General features: G+C 43.3%; 1 protein-coding gene across 1 annotated transcript in view; it reads left to right on the forward strand.

Annotated features, from left to right (window-relative positions):
• The first annotated feature begins 16,579 nt into the window (after positions 1 to 16,579).
• LOC104596746 (uncharacterized) overlaps positions 16,580 to 24,781 on the forward strand; it is a 28,617-nt gene continuing 20,415 nt past the window's right edge. The window contains exon 1 of the mRNA XM_010258022.3: positions 16,580 to 16,739. The gene's annotated coding sequence lies outside the window, so the exon portion shown is untranslated. The remainder of the gene's footprint in view (positions 16,740 to 24,781) is intronic.

The raw sequence follows: 24,781 nt of genomic DNA on the forward strand, positions 1-24,781 counted from the left end.
TCCTTTTCCAGGCATTGGCAAGAATTTGTACATTGGAGAGACTAGCTCATCAAATAAACGGGGCAAGAACATTCTTTAAAAACTCCCTCTTTGCTTCAATTCTTACAAATGAATCAGCTGTCATTGAAGCGTTGTCACCTTCATGATAATGCATCTGCAGTTATTAAGCACATTACAACATCTTTATGAAATTTAGAACTATTGCTTTGTTTTTTTTTCCTTTTTGGCTTATGTATCACACCTTAAATTACTTTTTTTTCTATCATTGCTTAATCATCCAATACGGTACCTGCAATTTCTCTATTAATTTCTTCATTTCCAGTTTTTTCTTTCGAATTTATCATCATGTTTTTCCCCTACATAGCAAGGCCCCTCGCTAGTTACAATCTAACAAACTTTGTAAGCATCGGTCCTTCCTCATTTATTTTACGAGAAAAATATATCTGACATCCATGGACGTTTTGTCCATCATGTTGATGAGGTCATTGCCAACCAAAACTTTTGTATTTATTTCTAGGCGAATATATGCAAGATTTATCCACGTCATCCTTGCGTCAAAGAGAGAGAGAGAATTAATCATACATTGAGTGCTTACATGCCAAAAAAAGTAAAATGGAGGGCCTGTTTGCAAGAACTAAGCTTTAGTTAAACTAGTTCAACTGTTTTCAAAAATTGTGGATATATTCAAAAGTTTGAAACGAATAGACCTTAAAATGGTTGATTGGCAATCAGTTTGAGCTCTTTGGATTTTTTACTAAATATAGCTGATAAGTTGTCTCTGTGGAGTCCATCTAAAATAGAGTTTTTTTTTAAGCCAATAAGGATCTTAGCAACTTATGAAACTTATAATGAAGGGCACACTGCAGAAACTTATATCCTTAAGCTATATGTTTACTGTAAGAAAGGAATTATGGAAGTATTCACTAATAAGGATGGCAATACCCACCCCTACCCTCTTCTATGGGGTGGGTTTTTTTGCTTAAATGACGGGTTTTTTGGGTGGGTACGGGTTTATGGATTCTACAATCTATACGGGTACAGGTAGGGTATGGTATTAGGCTAAACCCAACTTGCATATTATTGGAAAGCATATAAACGTTATGTACTATGTGTTGAATTTAATAATATTTCAAATTTTATGTGAAGGATAATTGCTAGTTTATGTTTTTTTACATGTCTTAATCAAATAATTAGAAATCTTGATGTTTATTTGTGTTATTTTACTTATTTTTACTTATAAATGATAATAAATAATAAAAAATTAGATGTAGGTTTTAAACCCAACACACCCTTACCCTTGAATGCAGTGAGGGTAGGGTCAGGGAGGGTTTAGATTCGCAAAATCCAACCCGCTACGGGTTTTGGGGTGGGTACAGGCTAGGAGCTTTAGGGAGGTGGGTAGGGTCTAGAATTTACTAAACCCTCCCCGAACCCGCCTTGTTGCCATCCCTACTCACTAATTACTTTTATGCGTTTGAAGAAAAAACAAAAATAAATAAATAAAAGAGAGGAGGGGTTATGGTGGCAATTTGCATGGTATTTGGAAGATAAAAGTGACTAATAAAAAATAGTATGGTTGTGGTAATGGCAAAGGAAAAGGTTGAAGAGGAGGTAATTGGAGTGGTATTTGGCGGAGAAGAAAGTAGGGGTTAAAGGGAGAGACGAAACAAGTGGTATATTGGCAATGGTGGAGGTTGTGTCTGAAGAAATTGATGAAAATAAATAACGATGACATAATGTGGTGAAGGTTAGTTGAATGATCTTAGGGAATGGCTAATATTAGAGGAGAAAGTTGTAAAGTAAAAGATGAAAATAAGAGTTAGTAAATAGTAATGATGGAAATGGTTGCTAGTTGAAGAGTTAATCAAAGGTAATGGTGGTAATGTCTGGTTTCAGTTACTTTGTGTTTGGTAGGGAATTCCTTCCCTTACCTTTTCATTCAAACTAAAATGGGAAAATCTATGATGCGGGGAAAATATGGTATTGTAAGGATTTTGACCAATCAAAATCCATCCATGAATTTTGATAAATAACACCTGATTGACTACAATGTTTGTAATTTCAATTGACTGGTGAGAAGGTTTTCAAATATCATATCTTTCCCATATTATAGTTGAACCTAACTAAAACACAGCCTTATTGTTAGAACCTGGAAAATTCTACTAGATATGTGAAAACTCTATCATATCGCTTGAATAGCTAGATCAATTATTTGCATTCCGAACACCAATTTGACAAATTGGCTCAGTGGTTTAATTTGTCATATGACTTGGGGATGAGAATAGGAATGACAACGGTGTACAGTGCAGGGCCGGGTTTTGCCTACTCCATTCCTGTCCCGAACCCTGGCGGGGCTAGAAATCCTAATCTCATCTCCGTATTGAGAGAAAATAGGAAGTACGAATCAGATTGAATGCATTAAAACATAGAAGAAAAAAAACTATTAGAATAAATCCCAAGTGGAAGGAAACATAAATCAGATAGGATATCTAGCTATTATCCAATTCGATTCTAGGTTTAATTTCTTGTTGTAATCTCCCACTTTCGATTAAATCTGTGCTAAGTGGTAGATTTGAAAAGAGAATGGACGTTTTAGTATTTAGGAGAAATCTGAAGGGATGTATAAGTACCCTTTAAATTATTAAAATTATTTATTTTTATTAATGACTGGTTGCTAGGTACCCAACAACAACACTTATTGTTAACAACTGCTAAATAGAATTGTCCAATACAGACAGCAGGAAGCTGGGGTTGCTCATTGGATTTATCCATTTCCATGCTTTGTCCGACGTTGCTAGAAGAAGCCATGAGCGTTGGGTTGTTTCAAGGAAGAAGAAGGAACTGATAGAGTTTGGAGGGAAAGGCTTTTTGAAACATTTCCCACAAACGGCGCCAAATGATGTGGCGCGATCCGGGCACTCCTAGCTGGTGGCTGATAGGCTCCTCGCTGGCAATGAGCGGCACCTGAGAAGATGAAAGGAAGGATTCCCGGGGGTTTGCCCGGTGGGAATACTCTAATGCTTAAGTTAGTACTGTGTATGGAAGTAAAGAGGGCAAAAATGAAAGCTAAGAGTGGAGGTCGCGCTTATCACTATATTCAGGGGGTTGGAGTTTTTCCAGAGAGCTTTCTTCTCTGCCCTGGGGGCTTTTATAGGAGCGTTCTTGCGAGATCGGGCATAACCGTCACTGGGCTCTTGCCGTGGCCGTTACCTGCCAGGTCTGCGCAGGTGATCGTTACAGTGTACTATCCACTTGGTTGAGTGACACGTCCCAAAGGGGCAGGCACGCCTCCATCTGTCGAGAGACATGGGTACAGACTATCGAAAGAACAATGATTGCGCCGCCAGTCAAGAGACGTAGCGCAGTCTGTTCGGTACGGTCTTGTCAGATAGAAGCTTCCTGAGAGCGTCGCATCATGGTCGCAAGTTACCTTGTAGCGAGCTATCCTTGGCGCGAGCTACTTTGTAGCAAGCTCTTTGTGGTACTTCGAGGTGACCCTCATCAAGGTGGGTCTTTGGGGCAGTCTTCCGCCCAGGTGCTAGAGCGAGCTGGTTTCCCTAGCTCGTGAGCTGAAATATTCTTGGAGTATTCCCTTATTGGTAGCTCGGGGAACCTAGAGCTCGCGTTGTAGCGAGCCTCTCTTTTACCTTGCCATCGCGTAACGTGCTGCTTTATGAGCCCATCACTTAGCCGTACCGGAACACAATGTTGAGCTGTCGCTTACGCTGAGTCAGCATCCACGTGTCGTCGTTTCATAGGTCGGGTCAAATCATCCTTCATCAATTGCCCCCCACTCCTCGGGCTAAGAGTGCCGCCTTAGCGCGGGGAGTTTATGAAGCGCGATGGACTGATTTGACCGAAATTTAAACTTGATTGATTGTAATAAATGCATTGGCAGGAATCAAGAGATCTTCTGACTTCTCCGACTTCTCAGATTTCGAAAACGTGCTGAGTTGGCCTTTAATTTCGAATGCCGTGCGGCTGTGACTACCTTAATCGTGGAAGATGTGCCGCCAATCGCCTTCGGTTTTTAGAAGGCGTGCGGTCAGGGCGCCCGCGGACCGTTGAATCTGTTTCGATCCGGGCCATCGGTTTGAGAGGGCGAGGGGCTATAAATGGGGAGCCCCCCTCGGCCCTACCTCCGTCCACGCCATCTTGCTTTGGATTCTGCAGTTGCGTACTTCGCCTGGTCTACTTGAGTTTCTCAGTCCGCCCCGTTCCGTCTACTCTAGTGAGTCCCAATCGCTGTCAGCCATGTCTGGGTACCCACGCCACACCTACCACAGGGGCGATGGTCAGGATGATGATGATGCTCCCTCGAGCTCAGGGAGAGCCTGGGAGCATATCCCGGAGGCTCGGGAGTTCTCTGGCGACATGGTGTCTACTTCTAGGGGAAGGGAGCCTGATACCTTTGGCCCTTCCTTGATGACAGTGGAGAGGCTTAGGTCTCTGATCCGTTACTTTTGCCTTCCTAGGGATCTGGTTTACAGCCTCCCTACCGGCAACTTCCCTTGGGAGCATGGTCCCAATGACATAGTGATCTTTCAAGAAGAGCTCGAGGCTGCCCTGCGTCTTCCCCTACACCCCTTGATAGTGGAGGTGCTGAACCACTTCAACGTTACTATAGACCAACTTCACCCCAACGTTGTTCGAAACATGGTTGGGACTATATCCTTATGTCACGAGTACTGCCTCCCTCTAGACCTTGACACTTTCGCCTCTATCCTTTGTTGCTCCTAGGGTTCCTCCGGAGAGGCGCTTTTACTACCTCTTCCCATCACGGCTACAAGCTCTTGTACGAGCTGCCGAATAGGATCCCCGCCTGGAAGCGGGACTGCTTTGTGGTCCGTAACCCTGAGGGGTGGCATTTTCCCACCGCTTAGAGGGGCGCCATCCAGGACCCCGGGGCCGAGCTAGACCCTAAGACTCGAAAAACGATGTTGTCCTGGGCGTCGATAGGCTTCCTTTGCTCGGACTACTTGGCCGAGGAGAAGCTCGTGCAGGCAAGCTTGAGCCCGGGTAGGTTGGCCTTTTAGGTCGCGTAGTGTCTCGTGACTTGTGTACACATGCATTTTGCTTCCTATCGGACTGATATCTTGTGGTCTTTTGGCAGCCATCATGTCCAGTGCCGATTCGCGCCGCCTTCTCTCAGGTAGCTAGAGACGCTAGGTGAAGAGGACGCGCCCCGACCGGACCCCTCCTTCAGGAAGCATTGAGTTCGGGTCCGCCAAGTCGGTCCTGCCCTCTCCCCCACTTGAGGTTCCGATGCCCCCTCCCGAGGGGACTAGCAGGGTCAACCCTGGGGGAAGCGAGCCCTCTCTGTTGGGGGATGCCCCCTTTAACCCCCTTTAGCCCCGTCCTTACCCCCGGTTCCCAGTGGGGAACTGGGAAGGGGTAAACGATTATCTGGTGGCTCACCGAAGGAGTCGGAAGGCGATCAGTAATGACGAGATAGCTCAGTGGGGAAACATGGAGCCCGGGGACCTCTCTGCGTTCGCTTCTGCCCACTGCATGGTGGTGAGTGACCTTTTTCCCTCTTCCTCTCTTGTTTTGTCCTTCTCCGCTGTGTTCTGATCTTTCTTTTTCGCCGATAGGTAAATTCTACCATCCATGCCATGGCTCTCTAGACACGCATCTATCGCGTCGACGCCCTCGACCAGCGTGCTGCCAACTAGAAGCTCCAGGTCGAGCTCGACCGGATCCGGGGTGAGCTCCATCACACCCGCAAGGGGAGCGAGTCTCAGGAACTGCTCGTCGACGACTAGAAGGCTCAAATCGCTCGGCTTACTAAAGAGAGCGCACGCTATAAGGAGGAATCATCGAGGATGGCGGGGGAGAGGGAGCTTCTCAGGCAGCAGGTGCGGGACTTGGAGTCCACTCTTCTGAATCGGACCCGAAACTTTGATCAGATGGTGGAGGCTGAGCGAGAGAAAGCGGTCTGGGATTTTAAAGACTTCCAAGAATTTCATGACCTCCAGGCAGAGTATGGTTCGGGTTCGTACCGCTCAGGGTTTAAACTCTGCCGGTGGCTGGTTCGGAAGAAGTTCTTCGGGCTCAACCTCGACGGCATTACTATGAAGGGTCTGTCCCCTGAGACAGCAGACCAAGCGGATGAAGAGGAGCCTGACTCTCTGGAGGATGAGGAGACGGATCCTTGAGGTGGCGTTTCTCTGGGCTTCTGTGGCTTTCAGGTGCCGTAAACTCGGTCTTTCACCAGTTTTTTTCGGTTGGGCGATTGTGCCCCGTTTAGCTCGGTTGCTGCACTTGTTATTTTCTTTGTTGTTGTTGTTTTTTTTTTTTTGACAATGAAAGTTTCTTCCTTCTTCTGGGTATGATGAACTCCCTTTATTTTTACTAAAGCAATCTCATCATTTGAGCTGTTAAAGTTACATACTCGAAGTAGGGCTCTTCGGTAGGCGTTGTCCCGATTTGTCACGTTTAAGGCCCCTGTGGTATACCATGGAGTGATTACAACGTATGTCCGATCTAAGCATTGGTTGGCCATTCCTTAGTTCGACCAACGTATCGGGTTGAGCTATGCTTCGCAGGGTTTAAACCCGAGTTGCTTACGCTTTTGATATTTCATACCTTGCCTTCGCCACTGAAGTGTCTTTCTTCACACCGAGGTCTTTGTTAGCTCGGTGTTTTGGCCCTTGGGCTGAAGGAGTGGCTCGTGGCCCACTCACGGAGTTTGCCCATGCCATAGAGGCGGCTGGGTCTTCTTGCACCGAGGTCATGTTAGCTCGGTATTCTGGCCCTTAAGCCTCGGGAGGGACCCGTAGTCCGCTCTTGGATTCTCCCAAGCCGAGGTGGCGAATGGGGTCTCCTTGCGCCGAGGTCATGTTAGCTCGGTATTCTGGCCCTTAGGCTTTGGGAGTAACTCATGGCCTACTCACTTCTTACAGATAATATTGCTTCAAATTGACAATACTCCATGCTCGAGGTACTTGTTTCCCTTCGAGGGTCTCGAGCTCGTATGTTCCTTCCCCGAGCACTCATTTTACTCGGTAAGGACCTTCCCAATTGGACCCGAGTTTGCCAGTGCCGGGTTCAGGTACCATAACTTTACGAAGGGCCAAGTCGCCAACGCGGAGGTTCTACTTCTTGACCCTGGCGTTGTAGTACCGAGCTACTCTCTACTGGTAGGCTGCGGTCCTAACGTACGTGAGATCCCTTACTTCGTCGAGTAGGTCGAGGTTGGTGCGTAGCTCGTCCTTATTTGTTTGATCACTGTATGCCTCTAGGCGCAACATAGGTACCTCGATTTCTGCGAGGATCACTGCTTCGGTGCCGTAGGTGAGATTGAAGGGTGTTTCTCCCGTGGCGGTTTTCTCCATGGTTCGGTAGGCCCATAGGACACTGGGTAGTTCATCTGCCCACAATCCTTTAGCTCGATCCAGTCGTGCCTTTAGTCCGCGGAGGATGACTCTGTTCGTGACTTCTGCCTGGCCATTTGCCTAAGGTTGTGCGGCTGAAGTAAAGTTCTGTTGGATCCCCATGTCTCGGCATCCGTATTGAAATTTGATGTCCCCGAATTGTTTGCCGTTGTCGGAGATCAATACTCGAGGTAATCCGAAGCGGCATACGATGTTCTTCCAAAAGAAGTTTTGGACACTTTGGGCTGTTATTGTTACAAGGGGTTCGGCTTCTACCCACTTGGTGAAATAGTCCACCGCTACCACTAAGAACTTCCTTCCACCCGTTGCTGGTGGAAATGGTCCGAGTATATCAATGCCCCACTGTGCAAAGGGCCACGGACTGGTGAGGTATTTGAGGTCGGTAGCGGGTTGGTGGTGAACATTGGCATGTCTCTGGCATTTATCACATTTTCTAACGAGTTCAATGGCATCTGCCTTCATCGTTGGCCAATAGTACCCTTGTCGAAGCGCTTTATGGGCGAGGGCCCTGCCCCCTAAGTGTCCGCCACACAGACCCTCATGGGTGTCGCGTAGTACAAGTTCGACTTCGGAAGGTCGCAAGCAACGTAGGTAGGGGAGTGTGTAGGATCTCCTGTATAGCCGCTCGTCTGTCATGACGTATTTAGCTGCTTGACGTTGCACCCTTCTGGCTGCATTGCGCTCTGTAGGGAGGGTCCCGTGTAACAAGAAGCTCATGAGTGGGTCAATCCAGCTCGGCTCTGCTTGAACGACGGGAGCGACCTCCTCTGCCCCCCTGAGAATGCTAGGCCGGGGTAGGTCCTCTATGTACACGGTTCTCATGGTGATATCGCTGGTGTTGGCTAACCTGGACAGGGCGTCGACCTCGGCGTTCTCTGACCTATGGATTTGTCTGATAAAGTGTGATTGGAAGTTGAGTAGGGCCTCTCTAACTTTGGCTAAGTAGGCGATCATGGTTGGCTCACGAGCTTCGTACTCACCGGTAACCTGGTTGACCACAAGCTGGGAGTCACTACAGATAACGATGTGCTTGGCTTTTACTTCTTTGTCTAAAGCTAGTCCAGCTATCAACGCCTCGTACTCCGCTTCATTGTTAGATGCCGCGAACTCGAAGCGTAGCACGTACTCCAGTTTCGTGCCACTCGGGTCGTGCAGAACTATTCCGGCTCCATTGCCCTGCTGGTTCGAGGAGCCATCTACGTGAAGGATCCAGGGCTCCTCATCCCGGCTCGGGCTTGGCCGAACTAGGAGAGATGCCACACTGGTTACTACCTCACGGGGCTCGGACTCCACTGGCCTGGGAGCCTCGGGCTCACCTGAATTGGGGGCCTTGTGCTCAACCGACCTGGGGGCTTCAGAGCTGAATGTGCACTCAACGATGAAATTTGCCAAGGCTTGGGCCTTGATGGCAGTTCGCGGCTTGTACTGGAGATCGTACTCGCTGAGCTCTACGACCCACTTCGTTAACCGACCAGAGACCTCAGGCTTCAGTAAGACTTGCCTTAGGGGTTTGTTAGTGAGAATGATAACAGTGTGAGTCTGGAAGTACGGGCGGATCTTCCGAGCTGCAATTACCAATGCATACGCTAGTTTTTCTATCTCCGGGTATCTCGTCTCTGCTCCCTACAACACTTTACTAACATAATAGATGGGTCGTTGGACCCGATCTACGTCCTTTATTAGTACCGAATTGACCACTTCATCGCTCGCCGAGAGGTACAGTTCTAAAACGTCGCCCTCCTCGTGCCGGGTTAAGACTGACACACTAGCGAGGTATTTCTTGAGCTCGTCAAACACGAGCTGACAGTCTCGGGTCCACTCGAACCCTTTGCTCTTGATTGCCTTAAAGAACGGCAGACAACGGTCCGTCGATTTGGACATGAAGCAGCTTAGGGCAGCTACGCGGCCATTCAACCTCTGAACCTCCTTCAACTTACAAGGTGGTCTCATGTCTAGGATGGCCTTAACCTTATCCGGGTTGGCTTCAATGCCGCGCCGGTTAACGATGTACCCTAGGAATTTACCCGAGGTCACACCGAACTAGACCTGTTCATGGGCCGGGTGGCCCGACCCCCGGACGGGCTTGGACATTTTTATAGGCCCACGGGCTTAAATTCGGGCCAAAAAGTCCGGCTCGCAATAAATTCAAGCCGGGCTCGGGTTTTGTCAAAATAGCCCAACCTGAGCCCGGCCCGGCCCGACCTAATATTAAACTTAAAATTATTTATGTGATTATGTCCATTTGAATAAATTTTTTTGATTTAAGAATGTAAAATTGTGTTTTAAATTATAAAAGAAAGGGAAAAATACCATATTGTAGGCCCATTGTTCATTTAAATAAAAAAAATACTTATCTGAAATTTTAATTCTAATTTGAATAGGGAAAATTGTTTTTTTTTCAATTTGATCGGGCTTCGGGCTTTTTACCATGACTGGGCTCGGGCCCAAGTTATAGGCCCGTTGGTCAGGCCGGGTTCGGGCCCAAGTTATAGGCCCGTTGGTCGGGCCGGGCTCGGGCTCGGGCCTAGTATATTTTCATTAGTGACAAGTGAAAGCTCGACCCGAGCTCGGCCCGGCCCGGCCCATGAACAGGTCTACACCGAACACACACTTGTTCGGATTCAATATCATGTTAAACTTACGCAGAATTCCAAAAACAGAATGCAAGTCTTGTATTAATTCATGTGAGAATTGGGTTTTGACGACCATATCATCTACATAGCATTTTACTTTTCTGCCGATTAACGCCACAAACAATTTATTTACAAGCCTTTGAAAGGTTGCCCCTGCATTTTTCAACCCGAAGGGCATAACCTTGTAACAGTACAGACCGAATTCAGTAATGAAGGCAGTCTTTTCTTCGTCCGTCGGGTCCATCTTGATCTGGTTATAGCCCGAGTAGGCGTCCAAGAAACTTAGCAACTCATGCCCTAAGGTCGCGTCCACCAAACGGCCAATTCTGGGGAGCGGGAAGCAGTCTTTTGGGCAAGCCCGGTTCAGGTCGGTGTAGTCGACGCACATGCGCCACTTGCCGTTGGCCTTCTTTACCAGAACGAGGTTGGCTACCCAGCTCGGGTATTGGACTTCTCTTATGAAGTCCGCTGCGCGGAGCTTCTCGACTTCCTCATCGACCGCTTTCCACCGTTCCGGGGCTAGGTTGCGTTTCTTCTGTCTAACGGGCCTAACTACAAGATCAGTGTTCAGCTTGTGAGTTATGTGTTCGGGGTCCATATTGGGCATTTCTGCCGCGGACCATGCAAAAATATCTAAATTTTGAAGTAAAAAGCTTACCAGTTCGACCGTAGGGGCTCCTGAACGGAAGCGCCGATTTGAAGCGTCCGAGCTGGGTCTGCTGTTGAGGTCGGGACCGCAACTGATTCTTCCGTGGGTGCGGCTCGCTCTTCGCCTTGCTCCGGGGGTCATTCCAGTTCGAGGTCATCAGCCACCTTGGTTTTCCCTTTTAGGGCGGCAACGTAGCACTTGCGGGACTCGAGCTGGTCGCCCCGCGCTACTTCCACACCGAAGTCTGTTGGGAACTTCATAGCCAAGTGGTAAGTGGAGACCACCGCCCGTAGGACATGGGTGATCGGTCGACCTATTATGGCATTGTAGGGATGGGGGTCGCTACCACCAGGAAGTTGTGTTCAAATCTGACCACACAAGGCCATGTGCCGATCTCTACAGGTACTGTTATTTTTCCAAGGGGCCGGACTTCCTCTCCGCTGAAGCCTACCAAAGGAGTGTCTGCGGGCTTCAGGCCGCTTTTCTGCAATTGGAGCTGGTCAAACGCGGCTTTGAAGAGTATGTCGGTCGAGCTGCCCGAGTCGACGAGTATGCGCCTAACCTCGAAGTCGTTGATTCTCAGCTTTATTACGAGCGCGTCGTTGTGGGGGTAATGGGCCCCTCGCGCATCGTCTTCCGTGAAGAAAATTGGCTCTTCCATTCTTGGCCGCTTTGGGGGGTTCTGCTCCTCCTGGGCGGCCTCGCTAACCGACGTCCGAGCTGCCACGGAGGTGCACCCTGCAACGATCGAACCTCCCACTATCATGTGGATGGTTCCGCGAACTGGCCTCTCCTCTGGAGGTTGCCTCTACGGTTGTTCGATCGGCCTGCTGCTGGACTCAAGAGCATTTTTGCTGTGTTCCCCTTGCCAACCTGCTCTACTACTATTGTTATTATTATTATTTTGTACAAAGTTTCTCAAATATCCACGACGGATGAGCTCCTCTATCTCGTCGCGGAGGCTTTTACAACTCTCGGTACTGTGACCGTGGTCTTTGTGAAAACTGCAATACAGACTCTTATTTCTCTCATTGGGGTTCCCCCTCAGACGGGGTGGCCACTTCACGTATGGGGCGTCCTTGAACGCCATCAGGATTTCGGTCCGCTTTGCGTTCAGTGGGGTGTAATCAGCTCGGTCTGGTGCGGGAGCTCGGAACAGTTGACCCGGCTTTGCCCCCCGAACTGTTTCTTTTTTTCTTCGGGTGTCCCCTTGGCTGGAAGGCTCTCCTTCTCTTTCTTTTTTCAGGTGCGGCCTCGCCCTTCTGGTTGATCTCCTTTTCAGTGGCTATGAACTTATCTGCCAGATTTAGAAACTCGGTTATGGTTGCGGGTTGGTTGACGACCATGTGCCACTTGAACTCTTTGTGCACCACGCCCTTCTTGGCTGCAGCAAGGCGTACGACGGGGTCCAGGCGCGGTATCTGCATACAAGCGTCGTTGAACCGCTTGACATAGCTCCGAATGGACTCTCCCTCTCTTTGTGCCACGTTGAAGATGCTTTCTTCGGTTTGCGGGCACCGTTTGCTGGTGACAAAGTGAGACGTGAAGGCTTGCACGAACTGCGCCCAACTTCTTATTGACCCGGGTGCCAAGTTCCGGTACCACGTGCGGGCCGCTCCCTTGAAAGTAGTGGAGAAGGCCACGCACATGCACGACTCACTGGCTCACGCCAGGTGGATCTGTGACTGAAAGGCATCCACATGATCATTCGAGAGCTGAGGCTGCTGCAGCTGAGGTTGGGGCAGCTGGGGGAACTGCTGTTGATACTGATACTGGGAGACTTGGTGCAGTACGTGCTGTTGATAGAGTTGAAGTTGTTGAAACTGTTGTATTAGAGCCTGCATGGCCCTCATGCACTGCACCAAGTCCTCCAGCTGGTTCGGGCTGGCCGTTGGGGGCACAACCGAAGGTTCGGTGAACGTCGTTCCGACTGTAGCAGGGAGTGGGGCGATGACAGGTGCCATTGTGAGAGGCACGTTTAAGCTGGGGATTCCGTCCGCTGAGAGGGGACGGTGAACTGTCCAATACAGACAATAGGAAGCTGGGGTTGTTCCCTGGAGTTATTCATTTCCATGCTTTGTCCGACATTGCTAGATGAAGCAATGAGCGTTGGGTTGTTTCGAGGAAGAAGGAACTGATAGAGTTTGGAGGGAAAGGCTTTTTGAAATGTTTCCCACAGACGGCGCCAAATGATGTGGCGCGATCCGAGCACTCCTAGCTGGCGGCTGATAGGCTCCTTGCTGGCAATGAGCGGCACCTGAGAAGATGAAAGGAAGGATTCCCGGGGGTTTGGAGTTTTTCCAGAGAGCTTTCTTCTCTGCCCTGGGGGCTTTTATAGGAGCCTTCTTGCGAGATCGGGCATAACCGTCACTGGGCTCCTATCGCGGCCGTTACCTGCCAGGTCTGCACAGGTGATCGTTACAGTGTACTATCCGCTTGGTACTTCGAGGTGACCCTCATCAAGGTGGGTCTTTGGGGCAGTCTTCTGCCCAGGTGCTAGAGCGAGCTGGTTTCCCTAGCTCGCGAGCTGAAATATTCTTGGAGTATTCCTTTATTAGTAGCTCGGGGAACCTAGAGCTCGCGTTGTAGCGAGCCTCTCTTTTATCTTGCCACCGCGTAACGTGCTGCTTTATGAGCCCATCACTTAGCCGTACTGGAACACAATGTTGAGTTGTCGCTTACGCTGAGTCAGCATCCACGTGTCGCCGTTTCATAGGTCGGGTCAAATCATCCTTCATCAGATCTTTTTTCATTTTTTGATAAAATTACAAGACACAAGCAAAACAAACACCTAGAATACCTACAAGAACTTTATAATGATCCATTTGGTTGTGAAAAAGAATAGGACCGGAAAGGAAAATTTATTTTCTCATTTTAGCATCCTATGTTTGGTTGTTGAAATCAATTATCCTGCAATTTTTTTCTAGTGTTTGATTGTTGAGAAAATTTTGTAGGATGCTTTATATCATTCACCTTCTATAAATCTATACATTCTCTAACTCCACAGCACAAACTTAAAAACCTTGAGTATTACTAATCAAAACCTACCACATGGCATGTTATTGATCGAAACTTGCCACGTTGCATGCTAACATGGCAAACTTAAAAACTCTTAACAAATAAGATTTTTAGATTAAGGAGCCATTATGTTGGGTTAGTTGGCTTTGAACTAAGAACTAATTATCCAACCACAAATTTGTAGAATATATAGAATTTCCATCCACATCTAGATCTGTTTCCATACTGAATAACATTAAGCACAAGAGGGTGAAAATTCTAGAATAACAAATAGCAATTTAACATTAAATATAGTTCTACTGAATCTAATGCCCAAACAATTTAAATAGAAAGTAGAGAAAAGAGAAAGAGATGGAATAAACCCACTCTTCAAATAAAAAAAAAAATCTAAAAAGCATCATTCATATTGAAAATAGCCTCATCAAAGAGTTTACAAGTACTCAAAGTCTAATCATAAAAAAGCAATGAACAAATGGAACAAACTCACTACTTGAAGTACATGTACTCTACAAAGCACCATTCATAGTTTAAAATATTTCCATCTAAGAGTTTACAAGTACTCAAGTTTCACAATCATAAAAACAAATAACAATATGAAAATATAAAGCTATAGGTTAGAACATTAAGAAGAATAAAAAAATATCTTTAGAGAAACTTTCCTAGTAAAGGGTGTTAACTAAATTGTTATCATGAACTGCTTCTTTCTTTATGGACTCAAAAAGACATTGAGAATCTGGAATGATACATACAGTCAAATTAATAAAGACAAGTTGTGAGGTTTCTGCACAACTTGTCTAGTATCTATTACCTATTCTTTTACAAATTAATAAAGATTTTGTTGTGTTAAAAATTAAAAAAAATGTTACAAATGTTGGATAGTGAGAAATGTCTACTCATTCAAGTTAGGAAGGATAAAAGATTGGTTTGAAGTTCAAAATCATTTACACCTTATGACATTTTAGATAATACAATCTTGCTATCCTATGTGCCTACCCAAAACAGAAAAGATCCTTGAAATATGGTCTGGGTGATAAAGTTTGATTACTAGACAAGGTTATCTCCCATTTGTATCTTAAGCAACCACTATGTATTTGAATATCTATGGGATCAGGTTGAAGAAATCAACCAACTTTTACAAGTTGACCTTTTTTAAATGTGTAGATGTAAGACATTTCTTTCTTTCAATGCCATAACATGGAACCATGTCTACTGAAAACAAAGAAAAATATGGAGAGAATAAGATATTCAAATAAAAAAAAAAAGTGAAGGGTAGGATACTTTTGAGGAAGAAAAAATAAACCATGGGTACTAGTTTGAGCACAAGACTTTTTTGAATGCTTAATTTAATGGAAGATCATCCACCTTTAACAAGAAATATGCTAGCCTTCAGAATATCTAAAGCAGTCTATAGTCCTCCTACACATGACTAAGGATGAAAGAATATTTTAAGTGCCCAGAACATTTGAACTTCTTAGCAAGAAAGATGAACCTAAGAATACATATGGGGAGAGAGGCTAATGTAATTGCTGATTATCTAGCAATGAAAATGATAAATAGGGATCAATTTGAAGGTTGTTTCCATTCCCATATGGTCCTTTTAGCTCGATGGGTTTTGTTTAAATTGGTTTAAATTGTCCTTTTATATGCCACTTTTATATCGGAATCAAAAGGCATCAAAACTGGATACACCAGTTGTAGCGTATCAGTTTGATACACCACCGATGCATATCGTATAGTATTGGTCGATACGGTCCGATGCTTAGCAATATGGTCCAAACAATTAAACACATCCTTAACCACTAAGTCCATTTTATGATAATATGTGAAATACATTAACTTTCATTAAATTTAATGTCCATAACCAATTCAAATAAATAACATATATTATATTCAATCACCCCAACTATAAATTAAAAAGAATAATATTTAAAAGTAATATTTTATAAACTAATAGAACAAATAATCTATCAAATCCACATTTATATTAAAAAATGATTTTTAACCTTAAGGAATTTATACAAATAAAAATATTAGTACTAAAATAATTATTTTAGTACTTAAAATTTATAATTTTTCATATGATATGTATCTAAAAAAAATTATAAATTATTAATTAATATTTTAATTTGTATTGAATAACAATGTATTTGTTGTTTACAAAATAAAAATATTATTAACAAATTATTTGAGAATATAATATAAATTGAATCTATCAAATCCACTAATCTACGTTTATATAAAAAATTATAATTTAAAAAAAATAAAAATATTAATAATTGAATAATTATTTTAGTAATTAAAAATTATGAATTTACATGTGATATGTATCTTCAAAGTTTTAATAGATTATATATTTTTGTAAATTATTAATTGGTATTTTAGTTTACATATTATAATAACAAATTTGTTGTTTACAAAAAATAAAAATATTATTTACCAAGCATTTGAAAATTAAATTTTAATTTGACATTTTTGTTAATGTTAAAAATTAAAAAAAGATAAATATAAAATAATTGATATAATAATTTCAATATAATAGTTACATATGTTTTTTTTTCCTTAGACTTATAGAAATTAAAATAATAATGGTTGTGTATGCATTAATTTATAAAAAATCTATATAATATATGTCTTGAACTCTTAACTAATGTATTATCGATAAAATTATATGATATTTATACATCATATTATAATAAATTTAGTGATATTAATATACTATTTATATGTGTTTTTCTAATATATTCATGCATTTCTATAATTTTCATCTGTACCTATGCTTTTCCAAAATATATGCTTATAGCCGATACCGACAGTAATCCTTGCCCCTAAATTAATTTTCCCTCTAAATAACAAACGCGTTTGAGAAAAAGGGTATGATTGTATTTTCGCATAAATTATCCCTCACTCCTCTCTCTATTCTTGCCGCCGCACTTCTCTTTCTGTTACTGCTAAAGCTTCCTGCATAACGGTTTGATTACATAACTCCAATTTTCTTCTCCGGCGACGACCACCTGGTTACAGTCGTCCTCAGCTTATTTATCGGTATGTAGATTAACTCCAATCGTCTTCTCTACATGTTTTGTGTGTTTCTTACGTGATTTTCCACTGTTTTTTTTTTTTATTTACATTTTACAAGATTAACTCCAAAACGGGTTCTACAAAGATATCAAAGCATGAAACTTTCAAGGGTACTGGTGAAATATGCCCACTGTTAGGTCAATCAGTACAAGCCGGTATCTGTTCTCTGTTTGTTTTGCAAACAGAGGACGCATCCTTGAATAATTAAAAATGTATATATGTTAAAACCATGGATACCCAATGTTTTCTAAAGTATAGCAGAACACCAGAAAACTTATTATTGCCTTGGTTTTCTGTGGATACCATCTCAAGCATATATAGAAGCCCTACATTGGCAAGAAAGAAAATGCTATGCCGACCCTAAGATCTAACTCATTCAGACATGCTTTAGGACATAATTTGTTCAGTACAGCTATGTCGAGGCATGCCTTGGGACACATTTTGGTTAGCCTATTTTGGATCAAACCAGATTGTTCAATCTAGATTCCGGATTGCTTCCCATAAATAGATGTCTAATATTTGAATAAGTCCCTCACCACACCGTAGTCAGGCTGGTTGTTTTTGTTCAGCAAAGGTCCCCAAAGGGATGGCAAGTTTCCCCATTTCCCACCGGGGATGGGGATGATTTTCCCCGCAGGATGGGCATGGAGAAATTTATCCCCATCGGCAGGATGGGACGGGGCGGGGACGGGGAGAACACTTCTCGCGCCATGGGGTCTTCACTTAAATATCTGTAAAATATTTTTAAAATGTGGTTGAATATGTTTTAATATGTTTGGATCCATTTTAATAAGATTGTAAATTGTAACTGAACAAGTATTTAAACATTCAAACAGAAAAGACAATTTGAGAAAGATCACCCGTTGCATTTCTGGGTTGATCAAGAATTGAATTTATAACTTACAAGATAGTTACAGTTACAACAGTCACAGTACATGTGTTTTGAAAATAATTAAAGTGGCAGTTACAGTATAAAGGATAGAATTGAATGGATGAGAAGAAGCCAAGTAGGACTATGTTATCATCCCCCCTCAAGCTGAACAGGGGGTGGACCAATGTTCAGCTTGGACAGCAAACTTTGCAGGCGATTTGAGCCGAGATGTAAATCGGCAGCCTGATCTATAGAAGACACATGACGAACCTGGAGAAAGTTACAAAGCACTTGTTCTCGTACAAAGTGATAGTTGACTTCGATGTGCTTTGTGTGAGCATGAAACATAGGATTAGAGGTGAGTACAATTGCTGAAATGTTGTCACACCAAATAGTAGGACAAGAGAGGATGGGAATGTGTAACTCCTTGAAGAGAGTGCAGAGCCATCAGCCATGTGATTTCTGAAGGGATGAGATATCCATCACATGGACACCCAAGTCTTGCGGAATGGATTGGGCGAATTTCAAAAAATTTCTCCCATCTTTGCAGGGAATCGAATTCCCCATCTTTAGAAAAACATGTTTTTCAATGATCAATCTTGAATCAAGAACCAAACCAGATCTGAACCAAAAGGAGTAGGAGGGAGGATGTACCTGATACGGAGAAACAATATCTCCCAATCGAGGTGTTCACGCCCAAAGAAGGATCCAAAATCTGCTCTCACTGAAGATGGCGTAGTGTAGGATGAAGCAGAATCAGCAATGTTCTTCCAAAGAACTTGACCCTTCGCAAGAATCAACTGGATGGCTTGTGAGTACAGCTCCAAACAATCTTTTCCCAAAAGATTGGAATCAAGATCAGATATTGATTTCTCCCAAGAACTGGAGATCGAACTGAAGGTGATGGCGGCGGCAGGAAGGAGGCGGCAAGAGAGAATTCGCATGGTGCAAAAATCTCTCTTCTTGTGATTTTCAGCTCTGAAGAGAATTGAACATCAATCACTAACTGTTGCCGCCCCTTTCTTCTTTCATAATCTTAAAGGGGTCAGCTCCTAATCCCATTAGGAGTTGCTAATCCAAATCATATTTGGATTAGAAGTCCCTTTAAGTGATAAGGGATAACCCTTATCTTATCTGCAGATCAGATCAGCCATCTCCTAATCTAATTAGGAGGCTTCCAGATCTAAATCTCATTTAGATCTTGGACTCTCTAAGTGGATAGGGTCTAGGCTCAATCCTATCAGCTGATCCATCTCAGAATTCGCCCCCTTTAACTGACTGATCAAATCAGCCCAGTTCGAAATGGGCTTAAGGCCCATTTATGGTTATGTACTCATTTAGCCTTCCAAACTGCTACCCAGTTGGGCTTCCTTGTATGGCGTGGGACCCAAACATTGATCTACACATCAGCCACATGGGTTCAGCCCAGCCTTTGATACAAGGCCTGGCCGAATACACTGTTATGGACAGTGCACCCCCTGAAAACCCATCTTATGGGCTCTATGGGCCCAACACTTACCCTAAGTGGTTCCTGGGCCAAGCCACCTTGTAACACCCAGGGACTGTGGGCAGATGCAAGATTAGCCCATCAGGTATTATTCTCAATGGTCTTACACTTAACCTCTCAGCCCTTAATGATCATACACTGCCCGACAAGAGAGGACCTCTCCCTCGGTTGCGAGGAACAGTGTTGCACTCTCTACTTATATGGATCCCGAGAATTAAAACCTTTTGCAAACCATTTCGAAACCATAACATATATATATCTAAATATATTTTGCAAAACAAAATCTCAACAATTGAAATCGGCTGCCGGCAGTCTTGGTTTCCATCAGAGAGAGCGCATCCCCGATCATTACCTTTGTCTGACAAAGGGGTTGATCCTGTCACTATGATCACCCACTCAGATGAATTCTCGGACTGTCCCAACATACCCAGGTTTTGACCCCCACTAAGGGTCTCACTGATTGGTACATCAAAGACAGCCCAATCCGACACTTAGTGTAGTATCATAATCGAGTCTAGGGGTTAGGTGTAACTTTCCAGTTTTGCCCATCTATCTCCAAGGTCCAGGGCAATACTGGAAATCTGGTCCGGTTCAAAGGTTCTATTAATCCTACACTGCATGTGCTTCGGGTCTTACCCTGGTAGCTGAGACAAGCCACCCCAACAGTTGGCCGCACACCAGTGTCAGCCTTGGCAGGATAAATCTCCCCAGACTTACCCAATGGCTGTGAACATTCTAAACTAACACAAGTCTCATTAAGTGTCCAGTTTAAGGGTATTACACAGAAACACACCATAGGAACATGAATCAAATGTGTACTTTATTCATTTACAATAAATTCATAATGTACATCATTCTGATTGAAGCTAAGGGCATACAACTATCTAACAATTTCAGCAGCAGTTTGGGCAAGACATTGGTAATCTGCTTCAGTGGAGGAACGAGCCAACGTGGGCTGCTTCTTAGCACACCATGAAATAGGACTTGGGCTGAGAAGAACACAGAAGCCACTAGTGGACCACCGGTCAAGTGGGCAACCAGCTCAATCAGCATAACAGGCACTTAACTTCAGTGGGCCAGGTTGAAGATGTAGTCCAGTGGTGATGGTGCCTTTTAGATACCTCAGAATTCTTTTCACAGCAGTATAATGAGCCTCAGTGGGTGAGTGTAAATGCTGGCATGCCTGATTAACAGTGAAAGCAATACCAGGCCTAGTTAGGGTGATTTATTGAAGAGCTCCAACCAGGCTTCAATATGTAGAGGGATCATGCAACAATGGACTATCGTCATGTGTGATTGAGGAGGAAGTGGGTGAGGATGCAGGTTCACAACCCCCCATATTTGCACGATCCAAGAGATCCATAACATATTTGGACTGATTAAGAAAGAGCCCAGTGTGAGTACAATGAACATGAACACCCAAAAAATAGGACAATGGACCTAAGTCTTTCATCTTGAAGTTGGTATTAAGAAACACAATGGGTGTAGAAATTAGTGTGGAGTTGCTGCCTGTGATGATGATATCATCAACATACAATAAGAGGAGAGGAGGAGGATATTGTGTCTACGATGGTAAATAAAGAGGGAAGAATCAGAAGTAGAGATGGTGAACCCAAAATCTAAAAGTGTAAAACTGAATTTCTCATACCAGGCTCGTGGTGCTTGGCATAAGCCATATATGGACTTACGCATCTTGCAAACATGTGTGGGTCATAAAGGATTTGTATAGCCTGGAGGTTGAGCCATAGACTTTTTCCTGAACATCACCGTGGAAAAATGCACATTCAACGTCCAACTGGTGAAGTGGCCATTGAAGAGTGACGGCTAGAGAAAGAACAACCCATATAGTGGTGTGTTTGACAACTGGGATGAAAGTTTCAATGAAGTCAATACCCGGTTGTTGATGAAAACCTTTAGCAACCAGTCTTGCTTTGAACCTGCTAACAGAGCCATCTGGGTTGTGTTTACCTCGGTACACCCATTTACAGCCAACGACATTCATGGTGGGTTGAAAAGGCACCAGTGTCCAGGTACCTTGGTGTTGAAGAGACGTGTATTCCTGATCCATGGCGTGATGCCATTCTGGGCTTTTGGATGCTTGTGTATAAGAACGGGGTTCCATGACGGTGGTGGCACCAAGGGTAGTGGGGAGTGGGTATTTGGTAGAATATAGTTTGGGTTTAAAGATTCCTGATTGAGAGCAAGTTTTCATGGGATGGGTGTGCAAGGGCTGAGAGGACTTTTGGGATTGGTGATTACTAGAAGGCTGGACAGGGGAAGGTGATGATGGTGGGGTGAGACACAGTGGAGAGGATGATGCAAGCAGAAGATTATCGTCGGGTGCATGCATTGAGGAAGGAGAAAGGTGAACATCAGTAGAATCCTTTGACAATGGTGGTTCACCTGAAGAAGTATATGCAGTAGCATCCTTTGAGATCGACGCAACTAAGGGTATGGAGCCAGGTTATGTCAGTGGGCTGTTGTTGGAGTGGTAGCCATGGATAGCATAGGCAACCGAAGGACTTAAGATGACTATAATCTGGTGGATAGTGAAAGAGTTTTTCATATGGGGAGAGAGTGGGGAGAGAGTGTGAGAGTGAAGAATAGGCATGCGATTAATTAAATAAAGTGATGTTTGAAAGGCATCCAACTAGTATGTTGGTGGCATGGAAGCATGAGAAAGAAGAGTTAATCCGGTTTCTACGATATGCCGGTGTTTCCTTTCCACCACACCATTCTGTTTGGGTGTGTGAGGACAAGAATGCTGGTGGGAGATACCATGGGTAGTGAGAAAAGTTGTAAATGGTGTGCTTGAAAATTCTCCCCCACTATCAGTTCTAAGAGTTTTGATTTTGCAGTCATAGAGATTTTCAACTAGTGCTATGCATCTTCATTTTTCTTAATATAAAGAAAAATGAGATTTTTCTTTGTTAAAAATAAAGAAAATTGAGATTTTTCTTCCCCCTTCCTCCTCATCCCCCCCTCCTCTTAAGGAGGCTTACGCGTCTTACATTCTGAATTATGCCTCATGCCTCGAGGTAGTGGAACGCCTCGCATCACGGCTCCGTGTTTTAAAACATTGGTTGTGTCTGGGAATTAATTAGTCATTTTTTCATAGAAGACCAAGTATATGCCTGAAAATCTGATGAGCATAACTTTGTGCTTCCTATTTGGTAAAGCCTGATCCTTTGCACTTTGCTTCTTTGAATGGGCAGACAAAACTCTCCTTCCAGTGCTTCCTAGCAATGCACTAATGCAGTTGTAGGCCTTAGTGCTGTGAGAATGAGTTCCTCCTTTATATTACGAAAGGTTGAAGAGTCTTTCTCCTGCCCATATCTCGAACCCAAAGTCCTTAACATAAAACTCAATTTCTAATCCCTACTAAGAAACTCAGTGTTTTTTGCAGTATATCGTAACAGTTATTTTTAAGGTGTACCTTTCTATATCTCTAGTATTAGGAAATTTGTGACAGTCCAAAGTTTTTTAGTATCCCAAACAATGTTATACCTTAACAGTTATTTTTAGTTAATGAACAGGTGCATAAGAGATGTTGGATATGCCTAATCATATATGCAAATGCTGCCTGTGTGGGAACTTTAGTGGAGTGCTACTTCTCAAAACATATGTTCTATCATGAGGATAGTTTTAAGAAAAACAAGGGCTTCTTTGATTCCTCATTACTTCAAACTACAATAGCAATTTTACAGTTCTGCTTCATTTCTAATGAGTACCTTATCTCCCATTTTATGAAAAGGAGAGAAGATTCCTCCCATAAATAGATTCAATAGCATGGTAAATCAGGCATCACTTGATATCCAAATGAGTGAATTCTATTTCTTGTTATCTAGATGAGTCAGTAATCATCGAAGTATTGAGAAAGTTGATGTTGTTTCCTATCATTTGCAGCTGTGAAAAGTTAGGATTTCTTTCTCAAATGATGACATCTCTATATTGCTGATATCTAGGCTTGTGTTTTCTAAGGAGGAAGAATAAATATAAGAGAGCAATCCCTAACCTTCATTAGATAAACCCCTCCCCTCCCCCCTTTTTCAATTTTGATGGTATTATTCTCATACCATAATTTAGATGGTATTCTTCTGTTTTAATGGTATTTTTTATTTTGACATTTCTGGTTTATCTTTAATGAAATCACTCTTTATCTATTAGAAAAAATATTTCAAATTTAATATTAATTTTCATATTTTGCAATTCTTTAATTTGTGCTTAGCTACTGACTTCCTGCTAAGAAAGAAAGATTTTCACTGTTTTGAAGTGCTAGTAAATTAACAGTATGTCAGTATAATGTTTTTATCAATTTCTCTGTTTATCTAGAATTTCTGTTTTTTGAATGCAATATTTTTATTTTTAATAAATTTCTGTATTTTTCTGAATTTTTCTTTTTTGGATGAAATATATGTTTTTTGATTTTCCATTAATTTCTGCAATTTTCTGCAATTTCTTCTATTTTTAGATTATTTATAATTTTTTATAGTCAACAATAAATTCATTAAGAAGGCCAGTGTGCTCAAACAGAAGCATCTGGAAGAAAGTAAGAAGCTTTCTCGAAGGCTTGGAGCTCAATAAACAATGCAACTAATGAATAGGAAAACAAAGCAGCTCAAAAAAAGGTTACAAATTGAAACCCAGTCCTGGACATTCCCAATCAAGAAGATTTTTTCCCACCCCCACCATTGCAAGAGAATCTGTAAACATTGGCACACCTAGGCACCCAATTGAATGAGCAGTTCGACTAGGATGCCGAAACTTGTACTTGTCTTTGTCTCACCAACAGTTTGAAAACCCAAGGAATTTGGTCTTCGTTATTCATCCAGAAATTTACAGTTTGGCAATCTCTCCTTCTACCTTTACTTCTTTCAGACAGTATATGTTCAAGACTGCTATCAGCCTTGAACCCTAATAGATTTCAGGTTCGAAAATAGGAGAAAAGGTATAGAGGAGAGAGGAGAAAGAGTAGAGAGAGAGCAGTAGAACACAAGAATTGAAAGGAAGGACAGAATCTAAAATGTTCTACTGCCACCACTTCTATTTAGTATTTATAGGTTATGCTAATTACATGGAAAGGACAGATCTGCCCTTAGTATTTACATAACAAATAGAACAAGATAAAGCTGAAATAAATAACAACTGAAATAACAGATTGGCCACTAGCTAACCCTAGGATGAATAGAACACATTCTACCCTACGAACACAGTGGGACCATAGCTGTGGGGCCCACATCAGTGTTCTCTACACTCCCCCTCAAGTCGGGAATAAATGTTTATCATTCCCAACTTGGATAGGTCCGCCTCTAATTGCAAGTAGTGTCAGAGAAGACTCCACCCTCTTGATGAATAGGGTATGATCTGTCTGGGCCTGTACATAACCGAACTTCCCAAGGTCTAGTTTGAATCTATCGAACCAAGCTCTAGGTGACTGCTTCAAACCGTACAATGCCTTATTGAGTCGACAGACCTTCTTACCTGTCTCTATATCATAGAATCCAGGAGGCAACCACATGTAAACCTCTTCCTGCAGGTCTCCATTCAGAAAAGCATTTTTAACGTCCATTTGGTACAAAGGCCAAGTGTGACTTGCTGCAAGAGATAATAGAACTCGAATGGTGGTCA

Source organism: Nelumbo nucifera, chromosome 5, assembly GCF_055504915.1.
Source record: "Nelumbo nucifera cultivar China Antique chromosome 5, China Antique-T2T, whole genome shotgun sequence".
In the NCBI taxonomy this organism is placed as follows: Eukaryota; Viridiplantae; Streptophyta; class Magnoliopsida; order Proteales; family Nelumbonaceae; genus Nelumbo; species Nelumbo nucifera.